Here is a 20,419-nt window from a genome sequence, read left to right as displayed (position 1 = left end):
AGCACTGTCTAAGGCAGAAAGTTTGACCACGAGTGTCCCACCAGCTAAGGTCACCTGAATGCATCTCTTTGCTTCCTGAGAAAGCTTTAACTAATTTAGAAGCTGACCACGAGGCTTCTCTCGGCATCCCAGTGTCTGTCTACTTTTGTCATAGGCAAAAATCATTGGCAAAACATTGCAAAAATGCAATTTTGGATTTCTTATATAAGCTCAAAGATCCGTTAGGCTAGGGGTTCCTGAAAAGATTATCTAAATCACAGATTTTTCCAGTGATTTTTAAGCATGGAACTCTGCCTTAATGAAATCCAAATCTTATATGTAAAAGACAAAGGTGAAGCGGATCTAAATTGGGAAGGAAGAGAAGGGTCACAGCTAGTGCTGGCTCAAACCCACCCCCTATCTCAGTCCCTTTTCGCTCCTGCTAAAAAAAAAAAAAAAAATCCCTTCAAATATCCCTGACTTCTGTTGTTAAAAAATGATTTGTCTAAATTGGTCTCATTTGTGTACCATGGCTACAGAGAACAGGTCCTTTCCTAGTCTTTGTTGGTTTTTTAGGGACCAGTAAATCTCTCTCCCCTTTTCCTTCTCAGTTTGGAATGACCAAGAGGTAATTACAGTTATTAGATAGAGATAAAAATGTTAGCTTCATTATTGAGAAAAGCTAGGTTGGAAGACATGGTAAGGGGGTGTAGTCATGTGGACATCCTAAAACAGAACCTCAGAATTTGAAAGTCCCTGGTCCCTGGCACAGCATGGCAGGGACAGGTCAGCCTACTGCTGACCACAGGGAAGAACAGAGGCCTGATTGGCTTCACACAGGCTGAGGTCAGTTCCTACATCTGCTCACCAATCACATAATTCTTTCCCTTGGGAGAAAAATTAAAGAGTTTCTTGTTTACTTTTCCTTCCTGGGAAATTCCCTCTCCTCTAGGGAAATGTGAGGAGGGAGGAATAAGTATTTCTCCTTGAGCATGTTCACTTGCATCCCCATTGACAAGACAAGAGAAGTTTCCACTTGGAAACCCAGGACCCAAATGGCATCTTTTAGGAAGACGAATTGTGTATTAGAGTCAGGCTAACGGCTGTAACCAACAATCCCCAAGTCTCCATCGCATATCACGACAGAGGCATATTTCCCGTTCACATCACAGCCCACTGTGGGCAGGCACGTGCGATGGCAGGAATGAGGAGGGGTGTCTGCTCCATGCGCTTATTCAGGGACTCAGTCTCCTTTTGTTTAGTGCCATGACTATCAGTACCCCCGGGCCCTCCTGGGACCTCAGAGCCCTCCACTAAATTCTTTGCAGTGGTGAACAGATTGAGAAACAGAACAAGTGGAGGATCGTGTAGGAGATTTAGGGGCCAGGCTGGAAGTAGGATTCTTCATTTCTGCCCACATTCCATTGGTCAGCACTCAGTCACGTGGTCCCAACTAACCCCAAGGGAAGCTCAGAAACATCAATCTTCCTGGTGGCATAGAAGGTACATCAAAGAGGTTGAGAGAACACAAAGCATTGCCTCAGCACAGTATCACATAAACACAACCCAACCACCAAAGCAATTTCACAGTGATTCCAATCTTGGAGAAGTCCAAAGAACAGACGCGCTACAATGCTACTGCTTCTCAAAACTATTTTATTGTATTTGGTACATTTAGAAAATCGCACACAGCCTAAGCATAGGGCTTGATGAGTTTTTACAAACTGAGCATACCTGTATAACCACCACCTGGATGAGAATGACACCACCAGCCCCCAAGAAGCCGCCTAGAGTTCCCTGTCAGTCAACAAGACCTCCAGGTGAGCCACTGTCCTGACTTGTAACCACGAAGATTACTTTTTGCCTGGTTCCGAATATTCTATAAATGGAATCATGAATTCTTTTGTGTCTGGCCTCTTTTATTTACCGTTACGCTTGCGGGAGCCATTCACCTTGTTGTGTCTAATTGTCCCACTTTCCTTCTTGTTGCTGTAGAGTATTCTGTATAAACACACCATGATTGATTTATTCATGCTACTGTTGATGGGCATTTGGGTAATTTTAGGATAAAGCGAGCTGTGCAGCTGTGAACATTCTAGTGCACATCTTTTGGTGAACTCAGGGACACGTTATCTGCTGCGTAGGTACCTCCTATACCTCGTTCCTAGAAGTGAGACTCCTTGGATCACAGAGTACGTGCAAGTTCAGCTCAGGTAGAAACGACCAGTTTCGCAAAGCGATTGTACCCCCTCTCTACCGTGGTGTGAGGTACGAGGGTGCCAATGTCTTTCTTTCCCCAGAGTTTCTTAAAATCCTCACTCTGCTTTGTTTCATTTTGACCCCTACACCTGTAGTAGAACCCCTGACTCCCCACCTCCCAGAAAACTGCTTCCCAAACCGGAATCTTTGAATCTCAACTTTTCTCCACCCACCCCGCTTTCACTTTCTTGTTTCTAGTTTGGTGCCTCTCGGCCATCATTCTCCGATTCTATACCCCCCAGACGTGGGAATAGGCCTGGCTCAAAGGAAGCAAAGCGGTGGTGGGACGGGGCTGGGGGAGGAACTGAAAATCTAAAGATAAAATTTCCTTTAGAGATGGAGGGGGTGTGTGTGTGGGGGAGCTGGCAACACTCACACATTAATAATTTTTGTATCTGTCACACAGAGAAAGAGAATTAAAGAAAACCCTTCGAAATCATTGAGATGAACAGTCTGCAGGAGTGTGGGCTCTTATTAACATTCACATCCACATGGTGTGTGATGGGCGGGGAGAGTCGGGTGCTAAAGTGAGGAAGTGAACTCCCCTAGATCCCCCCGCCCCAGCCCAGCCCCTTAGGGTAGAGCCGTGGCAGGGTGAGGCAGGGGGCTGGGGGGAGTAGGGCCTGCTGAAGAGGGTGTTGAGCAAAGGCCACTGGAACCTAAGAGCAGCCCTGTGCTGGGAAAGGTCACCGGTTGCGGCTCGAGCTTCTCGGTGGCCTTGATTCATGTCCAAGTCGGGCGGGTGGGCATCGAGGCAGCTGAGCATCCCCTGCTCTCTGGAGAAATGCGTAATCATTCATCAGCATCACCGGGCTCCACTCAGACTAAGTGGCCTCTTGTGATTAGGAATGGGCCCTTGAAAAAGAAAAACGCAGCCTTTTAGCATGTTAAGTGTGTGCATTTGACAATGGCTTTCTTGATAGCGGTGGGGGGTTCGGAGGGGAGTCCAAATGCAGGGCCCTGAGTGTCTGTGTTTGTGTGTGTGTGTGTGTGTGTGTGTGTGTGTGTGTGTGTACCGGGAGTGCAGGCCTGGCTTCGGGGCCTGAGGAACAAAGCCCATTGGAGGAGTTGTGGGCCTGGCCTTCGTGGTAGGAGATGAGATGGTCCACCCGGCAGGTTGAATTCTGATGGGGCGCCTTTCTCTGGGTAAGAGCTGGAACTTCCAGGAATGGTGAGGGCAGCTGGGGACTGGCTTCTCTGACTTCTGAGTCACGTGGTCGGTCCTGACACCTGGAAGGCCCGAGTTAGAAGGAAATAATCCAACTCCCACCTTGGAAGCCTGTTAAATCAGGTAGGACGTGTAATCATTTAACTCTGCTCAGAAATGTTCATTTAGCTCTGCTCAGAAATGTTAGTTCTCCTTCCCTTCCCAGCCATGAACTCATGTAATCCTCATGGTTACCCTCTGAGGGTAGTACTGTCCTCGTGCTGCAAATGAAGACGCTGGGGCTCAGAGGGAGCCAGAGACCACCGCCCCTTCCCAGTTAGAGGCAGGATCCAACCCCCACCTTCTGTGTATTCAGTGTAGACTGGGGAGTCCAGCCGACCTGGGTACCACTGACACTGCCCTTTACCAGCCCTAGAACCTCGAGCCAGTTATTAAACCTCCCTGAACCTCAGTTTCCTCAGCTTTCTGAAGGATGAGAATCAGGTTCGTGTGAGAATTCAGTGAGCGAATGTTCGGGGAGCATTTGGTGTGGAGACTGTCCACAGCAAACATTAGTTTCCCTGCCTTCAGATCAATCATCAATTTGACCCTCACAACAGCCCGATGAGGTTGATGCTGTTATAGATGTGGAAACTGAGGCTCAGAGAGGTGCTGACCATCACTCTGCCGTGTCCTGCAGTGATGCAGCAGCTGTGGCACTTAGGACTGGCCTGCCACCAAGGGGGTGTTAATTACAGGGGAGACTGTGGGCCCAGGCAGTCACCTTAAATTCCACCTTTGGAAATGATTCTACTTGCTTTAAAGCCAGTTTGGGGAAACGTTTTTTCCAAAAAAAATTACCCTTTATTTTTCCTATAAAAATCTGAGTTGGCCCCAGTTCTGCCTTCCCTCGTATGACTGTCTACACTGCAATGCACATGAAGGTCAGGTGTGAAGAATGCTGAGAACAGCATTATTTATACTAAGCCTCAACTAGAAACCACCCAGTGTCCTCTGGCAATAGAATGGGTCAATTGTGCTCTATGCCTACAATGGAATACTCTACAGCTAGGAACACGAACAAAGCACTGCCATAGGTAGCAATGTGGGCCAATCTCAGAAACATGGAGTGAAAGAAGGCAGGTGCAAAAGGTTATACAAAATGATTCCACTCATATAAGACTCAAGAACATGCAAAACGAATCCATGGTCTTAGAAATCGGTACATTTAGAGAGGAGGCAAGTTATTGGGAGGGGCCCTTGCAGGTGCACCTGGGTGTACTGGTAATATACTTATTGATACGGGTGATGGTTCACTTTATAAAAATGTATTGAGCTGTACACTCATGATTGATGTACTTTTTGTCAGGACATTATACCTTAGCTTTCATGCTTGTTTAAAAAGATTATCGGGTAACCGGAAGAACCACTGGGAAGGCTGGAGAAACAGGCTTGAGGCTGAGCTCCTGGCAATGACATTCATAACTCTGCTGTAGAATTGATGTGATAAGGAAACTGTCCCCGCTGGGCACCTGCTGTAGCAGTTGCACCACCCCAGCCCCTTCCACACTAGGAACTCGGTCTGACTGTAGTGGGAACGCTGCCCCACTGCCAACGCCCCTCGTCCAGAGCATGGGCGCTGCGTCTCCCTCACTTCCCCCTTGCTTCTGTCCTGTTCGCTCCCGCTGGCTGTACTTGATTTCTGGAGGGGGTGCTTGCTTCCAGCCGCAGGGGAGGCTGGCAAAGTGAGATCGTAACTTCCATGTTGAGGTAGAAGCGAGGAACGCTGCAGAGGTATGGAGACCGCCGAGAGGCGTGGGACGGCCACAAAGCAAGCCAATGTCTACTGTGCTCAAGGCCGGAGCCAGGGCCTTTTGGGAACAGCACCTTAGTCTTGGATGACCCTAGTGATGTACAGGTTTTGTCTGTTGGTGTTCAGCTTGATACCTGCCCTTTGGTACTTTTTCCTGTACTACTATGTCTGAGGGACTGTATTTTCCAGACTCCCTTGCTAGCTGGGTTTCAGTTAATTACTGCAATGAAAGGCACCTGTGTGAGATCAGAAGTTAGACGTTTGTTTTTCCTCTGGCAGCAGCTTTGCAGTGCCTGGGCTCCTGGGCTCTGGGTAACACCACTTTCCTCCATGTGTGTCTTCAGCCCTCCCACACTTGTTATGAATTCTCTGTAGTCACCCCAGCCCTGTGTTCCCGATGGACATGGACCTGTACCCACAGACATCTGAAGAACCGTGAGGCTGGGGGAGAATCAAGCCTTTCCCACCACCCCAAGGGCCCCCCCGTGGAGTCGTGGAGCGGTTAACGTGCCACTGGAGGGGCCTGAGCAGTGTCTGCTCGTCTGGATCTTAGGCTGGTGGGCTCCGCCCGGGGATGCCAGAGCCCAGGACGTGTGACGGGAGAACAAAGGTGCTGGGGACCAGTGCTGATCCGGAGTCAGGTGGACCCGGGGGCCGGTCCTCTCGTCGCCACCTCCCAGTGTCCCTCTCAGGCAGCTCCTGTAGCTGCTCTGGGCCTCAGGTTCCCCACCTATAAAGTGGGTAGACTAATACCTACCCCGAGGGTGGTGGGGAAGCCATGTAGAAAAGTGCACGTGAAAGCCCTTTGCAAGCTGAAAGAAGGGAGTGGCTTTTCATGCGGAGGGAGTGCCCTTAGGCCTCAGAGAAGGACTCTTCAGCTGAGGAGCGACCGGGACCTTCTCGTCCTCCTGATGGGAGTCAGTGGCTCCCGTGAGAGGGTGAACGTGCACATGTCTGTTTGATCCGAAACGTGCATAGGCCTGGCGCTGTGCTGGACTGGGGTCACTAAGGTGGAAGAGACTTGTCTCCACCCTGAAGGAGCCCTACTGGGAGACACACTCAACCCGGCGGATCACAAGCCAGCGTGAGAGATGCATTGAAGGGGTGAGTAGAGGATACGATGGGAGCTCGAAGCAGAGGTAGCTCCCCTGGACCTGGGGGTGGAATCACAGGAATATTCTAGAAGGAGGCCTGAGCTGAGACCTGAAGGAGGAGGGGTTAACCAGCTATAGGAGCACGGCTGGTTGGAGCGGGGAGTCTCAGGTAGAGGGGCAGCGTGTGCAAAGTTCTGAAGGTAAGAAAAGTGGAGGGTTGGGGAGCTGGAGGCCAGTGGAGGCAGAGGTTGAGAACTGGGGGATGATGGGGTTGGAGGGTGAGGCCTATCACATCCTGCTAAGTAAGGGGTTTGGTTTTACTGGGCACATTCTCTGCCCCAGGAGAGACCCAGCTAGCCGTGGGCCCAGCTCCAGGCCGATTTGTCAGCTCCAAGTGCCAAGAGTGGGCATGTCACCTGTTCTGAAATCTTAGGCACGTAAGGCGCCGGGGCAAACGCTCTCTCTACTTTGTCCGGTGTTACCCTGAGCCGCCTCCGGGCCCCGTGGACTCTGGCTGCGGCTCTCCGCAGGAGGAAAGCTGCAGGAGTGGAAGCAGTCCCTCCCAGGACCCGCTCCACCCTCTGTTCACCTCTTGTCCCTGATCTTGATAAAATCTGAGGTCCTCTGTCTTCTCGGTTCGTCAAGCCAAGCAGGAAGGAGCATTGTGATTTCCCACCGGCCCTCCAGACAGGTGATCCTCATGTAGAGGAGACCAGATGGGCTCACACTGGTGTTTTCTAGGTTGTCTTCCCATCGGAGAGTTAAAAACCCCATCAGCTCTGCGAAGGGGAGGCAGATGGAAGCTAAGTAGGAGAGAAAGCGAGAAGCGGGAAAAGCTTGTTATCAGCGTGTTTCTGCCTAACCCTGTCTCCTCCCACCTACGTCTTCCTGTGCCTTATTCTTCTTTGTCTCCAAACTCAGCGTAGGTGGCACCTCCTCCAGGAAGCCCACCATGCCTCTGTTTGAGTTGATGCCCCTCCTCTGTTTTTCCAGCTGTCTCTGGAGGTGTCCAGCTGTGGTTGCTGTTGACTGGTCTGCCTCACCCATTAGACTGAGCTCCCTCAGTGCAACAGAAGTGAAATGAACACCTCCTTTGTGCTGGGCTCTGCCAGGTCCTGGGTGGTCAGGGATGAACTCAAACTCCAGGACTGGACAAGGTCCTGCAGTGGCCTGTGATCTAGTGGCACAGACTAGTGGGGTTCATTTAGGGCAGGGGCCAGCATTTATTCAGCTTTGTTTCCCCAGCAAGTGCAGTGCTTGACACACAGTAAGCACGCAGTAAGTGAATATTGAATGAATGGTTTTGGTATTGTGGAGGTATTTATGAAAGTTCTAAGAAAAGAAATTACAAGAGCACTCTGGAAAGGAACTCATCAGTGAAGCCTTTGCCTAGAGCACTTCTCCTAGCTGCCCTTCCCCAGCCATCTCCCTGCGTTCTTTCCTAACAGCGGGCTCAGGTCCTTGGGCATTTGCTTGCATATTGCCCATAGGCACAGGTGCTGTGGGATGTGGCGTGGAACTGCAGCTGCCTAGGAGGAAAATGAGCAGGTGGCTGGCAGTAGCTGGACCATCACTAGTCTAGGGGACCGGGAAGGCTGAGACCAGAGAGTTGGGGTCCAGGACTGCAAAGCTTAATGGAAGAAATGTTATATTCCCACCAATGGACAATGGCCAGATGACAGCCACTTACATTATCCGTCATCATAACCAGCATCGCTGGCTGTGACAAAGCACTATCATTTATATCAGTACAGTATAATCTCGTATAATAACCACTAGATTTGTATGGTGGGTATCACTGTCACTTTAGACCGAACAGAAGGTGGCCCAGAGAAGTTAGGGATTTGTTTAAGTCAATACAGCTTCTAAGTGGCAAAATTGGGAGTAGAACCCGGGCCTGTTGACCCCAAGTTTTTTTTCCTACTACACTATGCAACTATTATTATAACCTCTCTGTTAGTATGGCATTATTTTAGGAGATTATCAGGGTAGGTATTATTATTTTAAAAAATGTATTTATTTGGTTGCACCAGGTCGCAGTTGCAGCAGGTGGGCTCCATAGTTGTGGCATGTGAACTCTTAGTTGCGGCATGCGTGCGGGATCTAGTTCCTTGACCAGGGATCGAACCCTGGCCTCCTGCTTTGGGAGCACAGAGTCCTATCCACTGTGCCACCAGGGAAATCCCCAGGGTAGGTATTGTTTTCCTAAAGCCACAAGGAATATAAATATCTTTTAAATTATTTATCCACCCATTCATCCACCAGCTACTCATCCATCTACCCAGCCACCCAACCATCATCACCTACCCATCCATTTGTCTATTCATCCATCTCTCCACCCAACATCCAACCATCCATCCGCCCAAACATCTATCTATCTATCTATCTACTCATCTGCCTACCCATACACTCACTCACCTATAAATTCATATATTCATAATTCATCCATTCATCAATTTATCCATTTACCATTCCATTAATCAATAAATATGTATTAAGCACATACTAGGTATTAGGCACTAGAGTACTGAGCTGCAAAGATGCCTGGGTTTTGACTATTGTCCTTGAGGGACTCTGATGGTGGAGACAGGGTGATACATGCTATAACAGAGGTATATATAAAGGGCCATGGGAAATCAAAGGAAGGGTCATGTCCCTTCCATGGCAGGACAAAGAAACACAGGCTTATGTCTGCAGGTGACAACTCTAAAAATACTTGGTGTGATGTAAACTCATGCCAGTGATCATGTTCTGGGACTGAGGAATGCTTTTGTCATCAATATCAACAACAGAAAGATGTAAAAGTGTGTGTGTGGGGTGTGTGTGTGTGTGTGTGTGTGTGTGTGTGTGTGTGTGTACATGTGTTGGGAGCGGGAGAAAAAAGAAATAGGCAGATAACTACTTTAAGGACAAGAATATTGTCTAATGTATTTTGGTATCCCCAGCATATAGTATGGTGCTGAGTATATAGTAGGTGCTCATTAAATATTGAGAAACTTGCTAGAATCTGCAGTGTGGGAATGAAATGAATGGATCAGTAATGAATCAACGACCAATCACTACCACCTCAGCTTCATTTCTTACCAAGCTTCGGTTTGAATTTGGACTGTTTTGAATTTGAATTTGGAGGAAGATTCGTCCTTCATTATCCTTGAGAACTGAAGAATGTTTGTACTTCTTACTTTCTTGAGCCTATAAAAGAGGAGGTTCCTCTGATTTCTCATAGTTTACAGGGGACAATGGACCTTTTATGGCTCAGAGGCTTTAGGAATAAGTGCATTGATGGCTCTACCAAAGACAACTTTGGTGCATGGCTGTAATAATAATGCTTATAATAAAGGACAGAAACAGCTGGTTCTGGAGTATAATATTTCGGTTCTGGTCCTGGATGTGTAACTAATTAGAAGATGACCTTAGGCAGATGACTTATGTTGGACTGCTCTCTCCGCATCTCTGAAACAAGGAGGCCTGGGCTAGATGAACTCCACCACCTTGCATCTTGGTGTCTCTGAATCGATGGCTTGTTTACCTGGATTCTTGGCCAGAATCCACTTGAGTCCATTTGAGCGTTCGCCTTTCTCAGTCTGGACCACCTCTGGGTCTGCATCACCCAGAGTCCCTTGTCACTGGCTTCTGGTTGGGCTTGACCCTGGGAAGCAGTGGCAGGAGATTGGAGGGCTCGGGGGAGAGAGGGAACCTGACATTCCTTCTTCATTTTTCTTTTCCTCTCTCTTTGGTGTTGTGTCACCAGCAGTAGCTGCAACTAGGACTCCAGCTAGTGTCCCCTCTCCACGGCACTAACAATCACTGGCTTCTGGTAACACTCTTCTTCCGAGGTTTTTTCAGCCCTGCAGGTGGTAATGGCTTCCCACTGTGGCTAGATTCTGGGTGCCTTGCTTGTTCCCTTAGGCCTGCCCACACCCGTCTAAACAGTCCCTGCCATGCAATCTCTTCGGTTGAACCACCTGTGGTGGGTAATGTTTCCTCTTGGGCTTTTGACCATCCAACACTGCACCAGTGTTTCATGTTTGTTATCTAATCAGTCCTCACAAACCTCCACGATGCAGCCATTATCTTCCCATTTTACACCCAAGAAAACCAAGGCTCAGAGAAATTCAGTGACTTGCCCCAAAAGACAGGATTTGGAAGGCCTGGCTTCCAGGTCTGTGTTCCCCCTCCCGCCTGTACTCATCCTCATCTCCTCCCCTGTTTCCAGGCAGAGTGGCTTCTCAACCTTTCCCTTCTTCATATTTTTCCATTCTGGCATCTTGGGACAGGATATTAGTCTATCTAGGCTCTAACTTTTGTGTCTAAAAAATGTCATTGTGGGGCTTCCCTGGTGGCGCAGTCGTTGAGAGTCCGCCTGCCGATGCAGGGGACACGGGTTCGTGCCCCGGTCCGGGAAGATCCCACATGCCGCGGAGCGGCTGGGCCCGTGAGCCATGGCTGCTGAGCCTGCGCGTCTGGAGCCTGTGCTCTGCAACGGGAGAGGCCGCAGCAGTGAGAGGCCCGCGTACCGCAAAAAACAAACAAAAAACAACAAAAAAAGTCAGTGTGCCCACCTGGAGTCTTAACTCATATGTGTTGGCAATAATTGGTGAGAGCTGTTAGTGGAAGCCCCGTTTTCATGCTCAGTCCAGAGTCAGCTCAGGCAAGCAAGAGAGGCAGCTTCCTAGGGAGGGGCGTTCTGCTGTGGGGATGACGCATGGATGAAGGAAAACAACGGGCAATCTAGCACGCCTCTTTCCAGCTCCGGCCTTGAACCCTTCAGGTCTGGCTTTGGTCTTGGAAACCAAAAGTCTCTCCCCCATCTATCCTAAGGAAACAATCAGACACAGGAGAAGAAGGATGAACAAAGACTGCAGTAGCAAAAAAGTTGGAAACGGCCTGCCTGCCCATCAGCAGGGCGTTGGGTTAAATAAATCATGGTCTGACACTGGAAATGACTCATTTCAAAATCCACTGAAACTGATCTGCATGTGTTGACATGGAAACAATGTCCAGAGCAAGTTGTGAAAGGAAAGGAGTTGGGTTACAAAAGAGCGCACATGGTGGAATGCCATTTTTATAAAAAATCATCTTGATCTGTTTTGCTCTATCTCCATATCCAACCAGGCCATCCTACAACCTCCAAACTTTAGGCCCATTGACTCCTCAGTGATTCCAAACACACCTGTAAGGCTCATTTCTCCATTTCTACTGGAGAACTATTCTTCCTTCACGATGGTTCCAGTGTATCTCCCCATTCCTTCCTCCAGTGCTCTTTCCTGGAGCACTTGGCTCACCTCTGTGACAGTGCCCATTGCATTGGGATGAAGTTACTCACCTGGCCTCCTGTCTTCCGCACTAGTGAGGACATGGATTCAGTTTGGGGGCTCAGAGCTCGGCCCCTGGTATGCGCTGTATGTGTTTTTTTAAATTTTAATTTCATATTGGGGTATAGTTTTTTTTGCGGTACGCAGGCCTCTCACTGTTATGGCCTCTCCCGTTGCGGAGCACAGGCTCCGGACGCGCAGGCCCAACGGCCATGGCTCACGGGCCCAGCCGCTCCGCGGCATGTGGGATCTTCCCGGACCAGGGCACGAACCCGTGTCCCCTGCATCGGCAGGCGGACTCTCAACCACTGTGCCACCAGGGAAGCCCGGTAATGTTTATATTACAAAAAAACACATGATTTTGAGTCCATTCTGATACTAGCAAATAAACAAATGCTAGGGGGAGAAGGGAAAGCTCTTCTTCTCAGTAGAATGCCAACTAATAAACATAGAAGGAATGATAGAGCTACAAAAATCACCATTTTGCAACCATCAAAATACTCATTGATTCAAGCGAGAATCAACAGTGGATGCCAAAACCATTGGGTGAAACATTGGAGAACAGGGTGTTTACACAGTCTCAAAGTGTCTGCCACCGATTACAGACTATTTACAAAGGCAAAAATGGCCCCTTTACAGTGGGGACACCTGGCAGACACCACCTTCACCAAATTATCAACATCTGCGTCGCCAGTGAGAGGACAAACTGACATCTGGTACCTCCCGATGCATGGCACTGAGAAGGCCACACCATCTTATGTAGTATTCCTGCTAGAATCCTGTAGTATTCAAGAATCAAATCATGAGCACACACTCAGACACATGCAGCAACACAGTGAGCTTTACTCTTTAAGGATGTCAGTGCCTTTTTTTTTTTTTAAAGGAATTCCTTTATTTATTTATTTATGGCTGTGTTGGGTCCTCATTTCTGTGCGAGGGCCTTCTCTAGTTGCGGCAAGCGGGGGCCACTCTTCATCGCGGTGCGTGGGCCTCTCACTATAGCGGCCTCTCTTGTTGTGGAGCACGGGCTCCAGATGCGCGGGCTCAGTAGTTGTGGCTCATGGGCCTAGCTACTCCGCGGCATGTGGGATCTTCCCAGACCAGGGCTCGAACCCGTGTCCCCTGCATCGGCAGGCAGATTCTCAACCACTGTGCCACCGGGGAAGCCCCGATGTCAGTGTCTTTAAATGTAGAAGACAAAGGCTGAGAAATGGTTCCAAATAGAAAGAGAGCAAAGAAGCATGACAAGTAACTGCAAAACGTGATTCAGGATTGGATCCTGGAAACAAAAGTTGGTGTAAAGGGAAGTATTAGGCAATCGGTAAAATTAGAATGTGGATTGTATGTAAGATAGTAGGATTGTAGTAATGATACTTTCCTGAAGTTGGTAATGGCACTGTGGTTATGTTAGAAAACTGCTTTATTGGAATTTTGTGTGATGAAAAATTTTGAATGTACAGAAAACTGGAGAGAATAGTATAATACACATCTGTGTATTCATTATCTTAGAGATGAGTAAGATAAGATCCTTGCCTCAGGGATCTCAGGGCCTAATGAAGGAGGAACAGCCACAGGACTAGATAATTATAAAACAGTGTGTGAGCTCTGCCAGAGACAGGCGCTGCGTATTCCGCAAGTCTGCAACCTTCTGTCAAATAACAGAAGAAGAAAAAAAGAAAAATTGGTTCAAGGAGGCAGTTGGAAAAAACAACTAAAGAAAGTTTTACAGGTCATGACGTGGATGTCAAATTCCCTTAATCTCCTGGTCCTTCATTCTTATGAGTCAACAGGGGTTGATAGTTAAAATCATTTGATACCCCAGTCGTTCAGTCTGTTTTTCTCTTCAAAGCTCCTTCAAAGACAGCACCCAATCCATGCGTCCCGTTCCAGCCAGCCTTCCATGACCACAGACATGAAAGCCAGGCTCCCAGCAAGGAGGATGGTCTGCATCCGTGGCCTGGGATAGGATGGAAGAGTCCTCAGGGACCGTGACCCTCGGGGCGTGTATCCCACGTACCAGCCCATTTTGAATGTGTGTGTGCCCACGGGCTGCTTCCAGTGTTGTAATGGAAGAGCACTTGACGAAGGGCTGCAGGCTTGTGGGTAAAAGCATGGGCTTCCCTCTCAGAGAAACCTGGGTTCAAATCCTAGCTCTGACACTTACTAGTTTCTGTGGCCTTGGGCAGATTTCTGAATCCTACCGTGACGAAATCCTTCTGAAGTCTAAACTTTACTCTGATGTGGAAAAGTAAGCAATTTCTCCATGCAGGGGATCAACGTTTTCATGTGCCATGGAAGTCCTTCCTCCTAGGAGCCCTAGTCGTTCTTACACAACATGCTGATGATCTGCCACACCAGGGAGTTGGAAGCAGCATGTAAAACTTCTGGGACATATATATGTGTTAGCGTATGGTATTTATTTTTCTCTTTCTGACTTACTCTGTATGACAGACTCTAGGTCCATCCACCTCACTACAAATAACTCAATTTCATTTCTTTTTATGGCTGAGTAATATTCCATTGCATATATGTGCCACATCTTCTTTATCCATTCATCTGTTGATGGACGCTTAGGTTGCTTCCATGTCCTGCCTATTGTAAATAGAGCTGCAATGAACATTGTGGTACATGACTCTTTTTTTTTTTTTTTTTGCGGTACTCGGGCCTCTCACTGCTTTGGCCTCTCCCGTTGTGGAGCACAGACTCCGGACACGCAGGCTCAGCGGCCATGGCTCACGGGCCTAGCCGCTCCGCGGCATGTGGAAACTTCCCAGACTGGGGCACGAACCCGCGTCCCCTACATCGGCAGGCGGACTCTCAACCACTGCGCCACCAGGGAAGCCCCATGACTCTTTTTGATAGGAATCTAAAAAAAAAAAAAAAAAAAAAAAAATGGTTCTGAAGAACCTAGGGGCAGGACAGGAATAAAGACACAGACGTAGAGAATGGACTTGAGGACACAGGGAGGGGGAAGGGTAAGCTGTGACAAAGCGAGAGAGTGGCATGGACATATATACACTACCAAATGTAAAATAGATAGCTAGTGGGAAGCAGCCGCATAGCACAGGGAGATCAGCTTGGGGCTTTGTGGACCACCTAGAGGGGTGGGATAGGGAGTGTGGGAGGGAGGGAGATGCAAGAGGGAAGAGATATGGGGACATAAGTATATGTATAACTGATTCACTTTGTTATAAAGCAGAAACTAACACACCATTGTAAAGCAATTATACTCCAATAAAGATGTTAAAAAAAAACCAAAACCAAAAACCAAAAAACAAAAAAAACTTCTGGGACACCCACGGATTTAAAAATCCCTTATAGAGAACTTCATCCTGCTAAGACCAACCCAATTCCCAGCCTGATTCCCACGTTGGCACCTGGGAGGCTTTTTCACCTCTGCAGGGTAGAGACAGCATCCGGGCAGAGAGCTGGGGCAGCTGTCTTTCCAGGGCAGCTGGTCAAATGACCCCAAACAAAGGTTCTCTGTTTCTCTAACAAAGGCCATTGTGAGTGTATTATGGTTGAGCAGAGATGCAAAGAAATATTCCTGGACAGCCAGCCTACTTTTCAGTTTTCCCTGCTGCTAATTTGCTGCTCTTTAATTAAATGCTGTTTATGGGCACACAAGCTCCTTTAAAGTTCCCTCAGGGCGGTGCTGACAAACCTTGCTCAAAAGCTTTAGAGCTGTTGCCCTAAAGCTTTCGTTAGCTCACTGCTGGCCAAGTGAGCTGGAGTTTGGAGACTTTCGTTTGATTTTTTTTTTTTTTTGCGGTACGCGGGCCTCTCACTGCTGTGGCCTCTCCCGTTGCAGAGCACAGGCTCCGGACGCGCAGGCTCAGCGGCCATGGCTCACGGGCCCAGCCGCTCCGCGGCACGTGGGATCTTCCCGGACCGGGGCACGAACCCGTGTCCCCTGCGTCGGCAGGCGCCACCAGGGAAGCCCCTGGAGACTTTTAAGAGGAGGTTGGCTCAGATCCCTGTGATCGTAGCATCTCACAGTTGGAATGAATACTTGATGGTTGTCTGCTTTAAACCCCCTCATTTTTCAAACGAGGAAACTGAGGCTTAAAGAGCGGAAATCACTTGTCCAGGGTCGTATAAGCCATTAGTAGTAAAGCAGGGGCTAGAATTCAGGGCCCCTGAATTCTGGGGTGGCCTTGCCATGGATACTCCCTGTCATTGTGGAAAGTCACTTGTCCTCTGCTGCTTAACCGTGTTTCTATTCACGAGAATTCCTACCAGACAGAGAACAGTAAGAACAGATGTGAAGATGAGCATGGTCCTTGCATATGGGTAATGAGGCTTATCCTCTTAGTAGCGGGATATGTTTTCAGTTGGTTTTCCAGTTTCATTTCACATTTACTGAAACGACTCCTCATGTAACCCTATTGAAGCTGTGACCCACATGGTCCAGTCCTAGAATTAGTTACGGAAGAATAATCCAAATAAACCAAAACATGATGAAAAGGGAACTTAATTTTTTTTTTTTTTTTTTTTCGGTACGCGGGCCTCTCACTGTTGTGGCCTCTCCCGTTGCGGAGCACAGGCTCCGGACGCGCAGGCTCAGTGGCCATGACTCACCGGCCCAGCCGCTCCACGACATGTGGGATCTTCCTGGACCGGGGTGTGAACCCGTCTCCCCTGCATCGGCAGGCGGACTCTCAACCACTGCGCCACCAGGGAAGCCAGAACTTAATATTTTTAAGAACTTAATATTTTTCTCATCTTTCTCAAAGGACATTCAGCAGGCTTCCAGGTATACCCCATGGCATGTTCTTTGGACCCTTGCCCAGTTTTTTTATATCCCACACTCTGTTTGAAGCTGTTCCCTCCCTAGAACTTTGAAGAACTTTTTCCTTCTCCACCAGCTCCAGTGGCTTCTACTTACTGAACTTCCTCTTTTTTTCTCTTTTCATTCTTTATTACATAGATTGATCTGGCCTGTTTCCTTAAGTCCTTTTGCTTCTGCTTCAAGCCCTCTGCTGCTGTCTTTCTTTGCTGACTCCAGACTCTGCACCAAAAACGTCTAGGAATTGGTCTCTCAGGTGATGGGGGAAGAAGAAGAATTAGGCTGTTAGTTAGGGTTCTCTTGGGCAGGTTGGGTAAAGGGAAGAAGTTTGTGAACATTAATCTATTTTATCCCATCCTGGGTATTTTCCCACAAATGATTATTGTTTTCAAATATCTTACTACCATCCCGAGTCTAATTAAACTTCTGACATTGCCAGTGAAGATTTATTCATACAACACACTATATAATGCATGCTTGCCTCGTCTTGAGCCTGTGTTAGCAAAAAAGTTAAAGAAAACCCAGGTCAAATCATTATGCTGTACACCTTCAATGTGTACAGTGCTGTGTGTCAATTATATCTCAATAAAACTGGAAGGAAAAAAAGAAGTAAAAAAAAAGAAGATAACGTGGATTTTATCCGCAAGGAGGCCACAGGCTTATGTGGTAGACAAACACAGAGACAATTATAATACTGTGTGTCTAGAATTATAATAGAGACATACAGAAGGGGTTTTAGGAGCACAGAGGAAGAAGCACCTGACTTGGCTGGAAGGGGTCAGGAGAGGATTCTTGGAGCACATGATATTATTCATCTGGGCCAGGCAAGAGAGAAGGTGGAGGGTGTGGGACACAGTAGTTGAGGATGGGCTTCAATAGTGTGTGTGTGTGTGTGTGTGTGTGTGTGTGTGTGTGAACAGGGGTCGGGAGAGAGGAGATGGGGGATACAGTAGGTTGGAGGTTGGGAGGTACAGGCAGGATGCCAAGAGGAGCTTGGGCTTAATCTGTAGGCAGTGGGAGCCACCGACAGTCAGACGAGAGGCATGATGGGACTTACACTGTAGAAAAGATTACTCTGGCTGCAGCCTGGAACACAGATGGGGCTGGTGGGGAGAGACTGGGGCAGGGAGGCAAGTTAGGAGGCTGTGCAGGGAAATGGGGGCGAGGGACTGAATGATGACAGTAGTTCTGGGGCTGGTGGAGGGGTGATTCGGAGAGAGATTTGGGAGCTAGAGGTGAGAGAACTTGGTGTTTGGTTAAAACCCAGGGTTGTAAAAAATGCCCCCCCTTGTTTCTGGCTTGGGCAGTTGCATTGCTGCTGCCACTCACTCTTCCCCAAGATAGGAAAGATCGGAACAGGTTCTGGGGGAAAAGATAACAATTTTGTAGTAATTTGAGTGTTCCTTAAATCAGCTTTCCCTGTAACTCAAGACTTAACTTTATTCGGTTTCTAGTTTCTATTGTCACATACTCTCTCTCTCTCTCTATATATATATACATATAAAATTATATGTTAAAAATAAAAATATATAATCATATATATTTATGTTATATAAATATATATAAAAATATAAAATATATGAAAATGAAAATATAAATATATTCTTATGTATATGTAAAATTGAGATACCATACAATTCACCCATTCAATGCGTACAATTCAATGGCTTTTTGTATATTCACAGAGTTGTGTAACCATCACCACAATATCAATCTTGTAACATTTTCATTACCCCACAAAGAAATCTCACATCTCTTAGCCCCCAATCCTCTGTCTAGCCCCCTACCCACTTTCTGTCTCTATAGATCTGCCTATTCTGAACATTTCATATAAATGGAATCATAGCCAGTATATTTTCAAACTATATTCTAATCTGCTCTTGCATTTTTTAACATCTTTAATGGAGTATAATTGCTTTACAATGGTGTGTTAGTTTCTGCTTTATAACAGAGTGAATCAGGTATACATATACATATATCCCCATATCCCCTCCCTCTTGTGTCTCCCTCCCACCCTCCCTATCCCACCCCTCTAGGTGGTCACAAAGCACCGAGCTGATCTCCCTGTGCTATGCGGCTGCTTCACACTAGCTATCTACCTTACGTTTGGTAGTGTATATATGTCCATGCCACTCTCTCACTTCATCCCAGTTTACCCTTCCCACTCCCCGTGTCCTCAAGTCCATTCTCTATGTCTGTGTCTTTATTCCTGCCGTGCCCCTAGGTTCTTCAGAACCTTTTTTTCTTAGATTCCATATATATGTGTTAGCGTATGGTATTTGTTTTTCTCTTTCTGACTTACTTCAGTCTGTATGACAGACTCTAGGTCCATCCACCTCACTACAAATAACTCAATTTCGTTTCTTTTTACGGCTGAGTAATATTCCATTGTATATATGTGTCACATCTTCTTTATCCATTCATCTGTCGATGGACACTTAGGTTGCTTCCATGTCCTGGCTATTGTAAATAGTGCTGTAATGAACATTGTGGTACATGACTCTTTTTGAATTATGGTTTTCTTAGGGTATATGCCCAGTAGTGGGATTGCTGGGTCATATGGTAGTTCTATTTTTAGTTTTTTAAGGAACCTCCATACTGTTCTCCATAGTGGCTGTATCAATTTACATTCCCACAAACTGTGCAAAACGGTTTCCTTTTCTCCACACCCTCTCCAGCATTTATTGTTTGTAGATTTTTTGATGATGGCCATTCTGACTGGTGTGTGGTGATATCTCATTGTAGTTTTGACTTGCATTTCTCTAATGATTAGTGACGTTGAGCATCCTTTCATGTGTTTGTTGGCAATCTGTTTATCTTCTTTGGAGAAGTGTCTATTTAGGTCTTCTGCCCATTTTTTGATTGGGTTGTTTGTTTTTTTGATATTGAGCTGCATGAGCTGCTTGTAAGTTTTGGAGATTAATCCTTTGTCAGTTGCTTCATTTGCAAATATTTTCTCCCATTTTGAGGGTTGTCTTTTCGTCTTATTTATGGTTTCCTTTGCTGTGCAAAAGCTTTGACGTTTCATTAGGTCCCATTTGTTTATTTTTGTTTTTATTTCCATTTCTCTAGGAGGTGGGTCAAAAAGGATCTCGCTGTGATTTATGTCATAGAATGTTCTGCCTATGTTTTCCTCTAAGAGTTTGATAGTGTCTGGCCTCACATTTAGATCTTTAATCCATTTTGAGTTTATTTTTGTGTATGGTGTTAGGAAGTGTTCTAATTTCATTCTTTTACATGTAGCTGTCCAGTTTTCCCAGCACTACTTATTGAAGAGGCTGTCTTTTCTCCATCGTATATTCTTGCCTCCTTTATCAAATATAAGGTGACCATATGTGCATGGATTTATCTCTGGGCTTTCTATCCTGTTTCAATGATCTATATATCTGTTTTTGTGCCAGTACCATACTATCTTGATTACTGTAGCTTTGTAGTATAGCCTGAAGTCAGGGAGCCTGATTCCTCCAACTTCGTTTTTCTTTCTCAAGATTGCTTTGGCTATTTGGGTCTTTTTTTTTTTTTTTTTTTTTGCGGTATGCGGGCCTCTCACTGCCGCAGCCTCTCCCGCCGCGGAGCACAGCCTCCGGACGCGCAGGCCCAGCGGCCACGGCTCACGAGCCCAGCTGCTCCGTGGCATGTGGGATCTTCCCGGACCGGGGCACGAACCCGTGTCCCCCGCATCGGCAGGCGGACTCTCAACCACTGCGCCACCAGGGAAGCCCTGGGTCTTTTTTGTTTCCATACAAATTGTGAAAATTTTTGTTGTTGTTCTGTGAAAAATGCCATTGGTAGTTTGAAAGGGATTGCCTTGAATCTGTAGATTGCTTTGGGTAGTAGAGTCATTTTCACAATGTTGATTCTTCCAATTCAAGAACATGGTATATCTTTCCATCTGTTTGTATCATTTTTAATTTCTTTCATTAGTGTCCTTTAGTTTTCTGCATACAAGTCTTTTATCTCTTTAGGTAGGTTTATTCCTAGGTATTTTATTCTTTTTGTTGCAGTGGTAAATGGGCATGTTTC

General features: G+C 47.0%; 1 protein-coding gene across 3 annotated transcripts in view; it reads left to right on the top strand.

The window, feature by feature from the left end:
• DERL1 (derlin 1) overlaps nucleotides 1-20,419 on the top strand; it is a 112,742-nt gene that overhangs the window by 31,650 nt on the left and 60,673 nt on the right. The gene's annotated exons all lie outside the window — the stretch shown is intronic.

Source organism: Tursiops truncatus, chromosome 17 (genome assembly GCF_011762595.2).
Source record: "Tursiops truncatus isolate mTurTru1 chromosome 17, mTurTru1.mat.Y, whole genome shotgun sequence".
Lineage (NCBI taxonomy): Eukaryota > Metazoa > Chordata > Mammalia > Artiodactyla > Delphinidae > Tursiops > Tursiops truncatus.
This window is presented reverse-complemented; position numbering and strand designations above follow the sequence as displayed.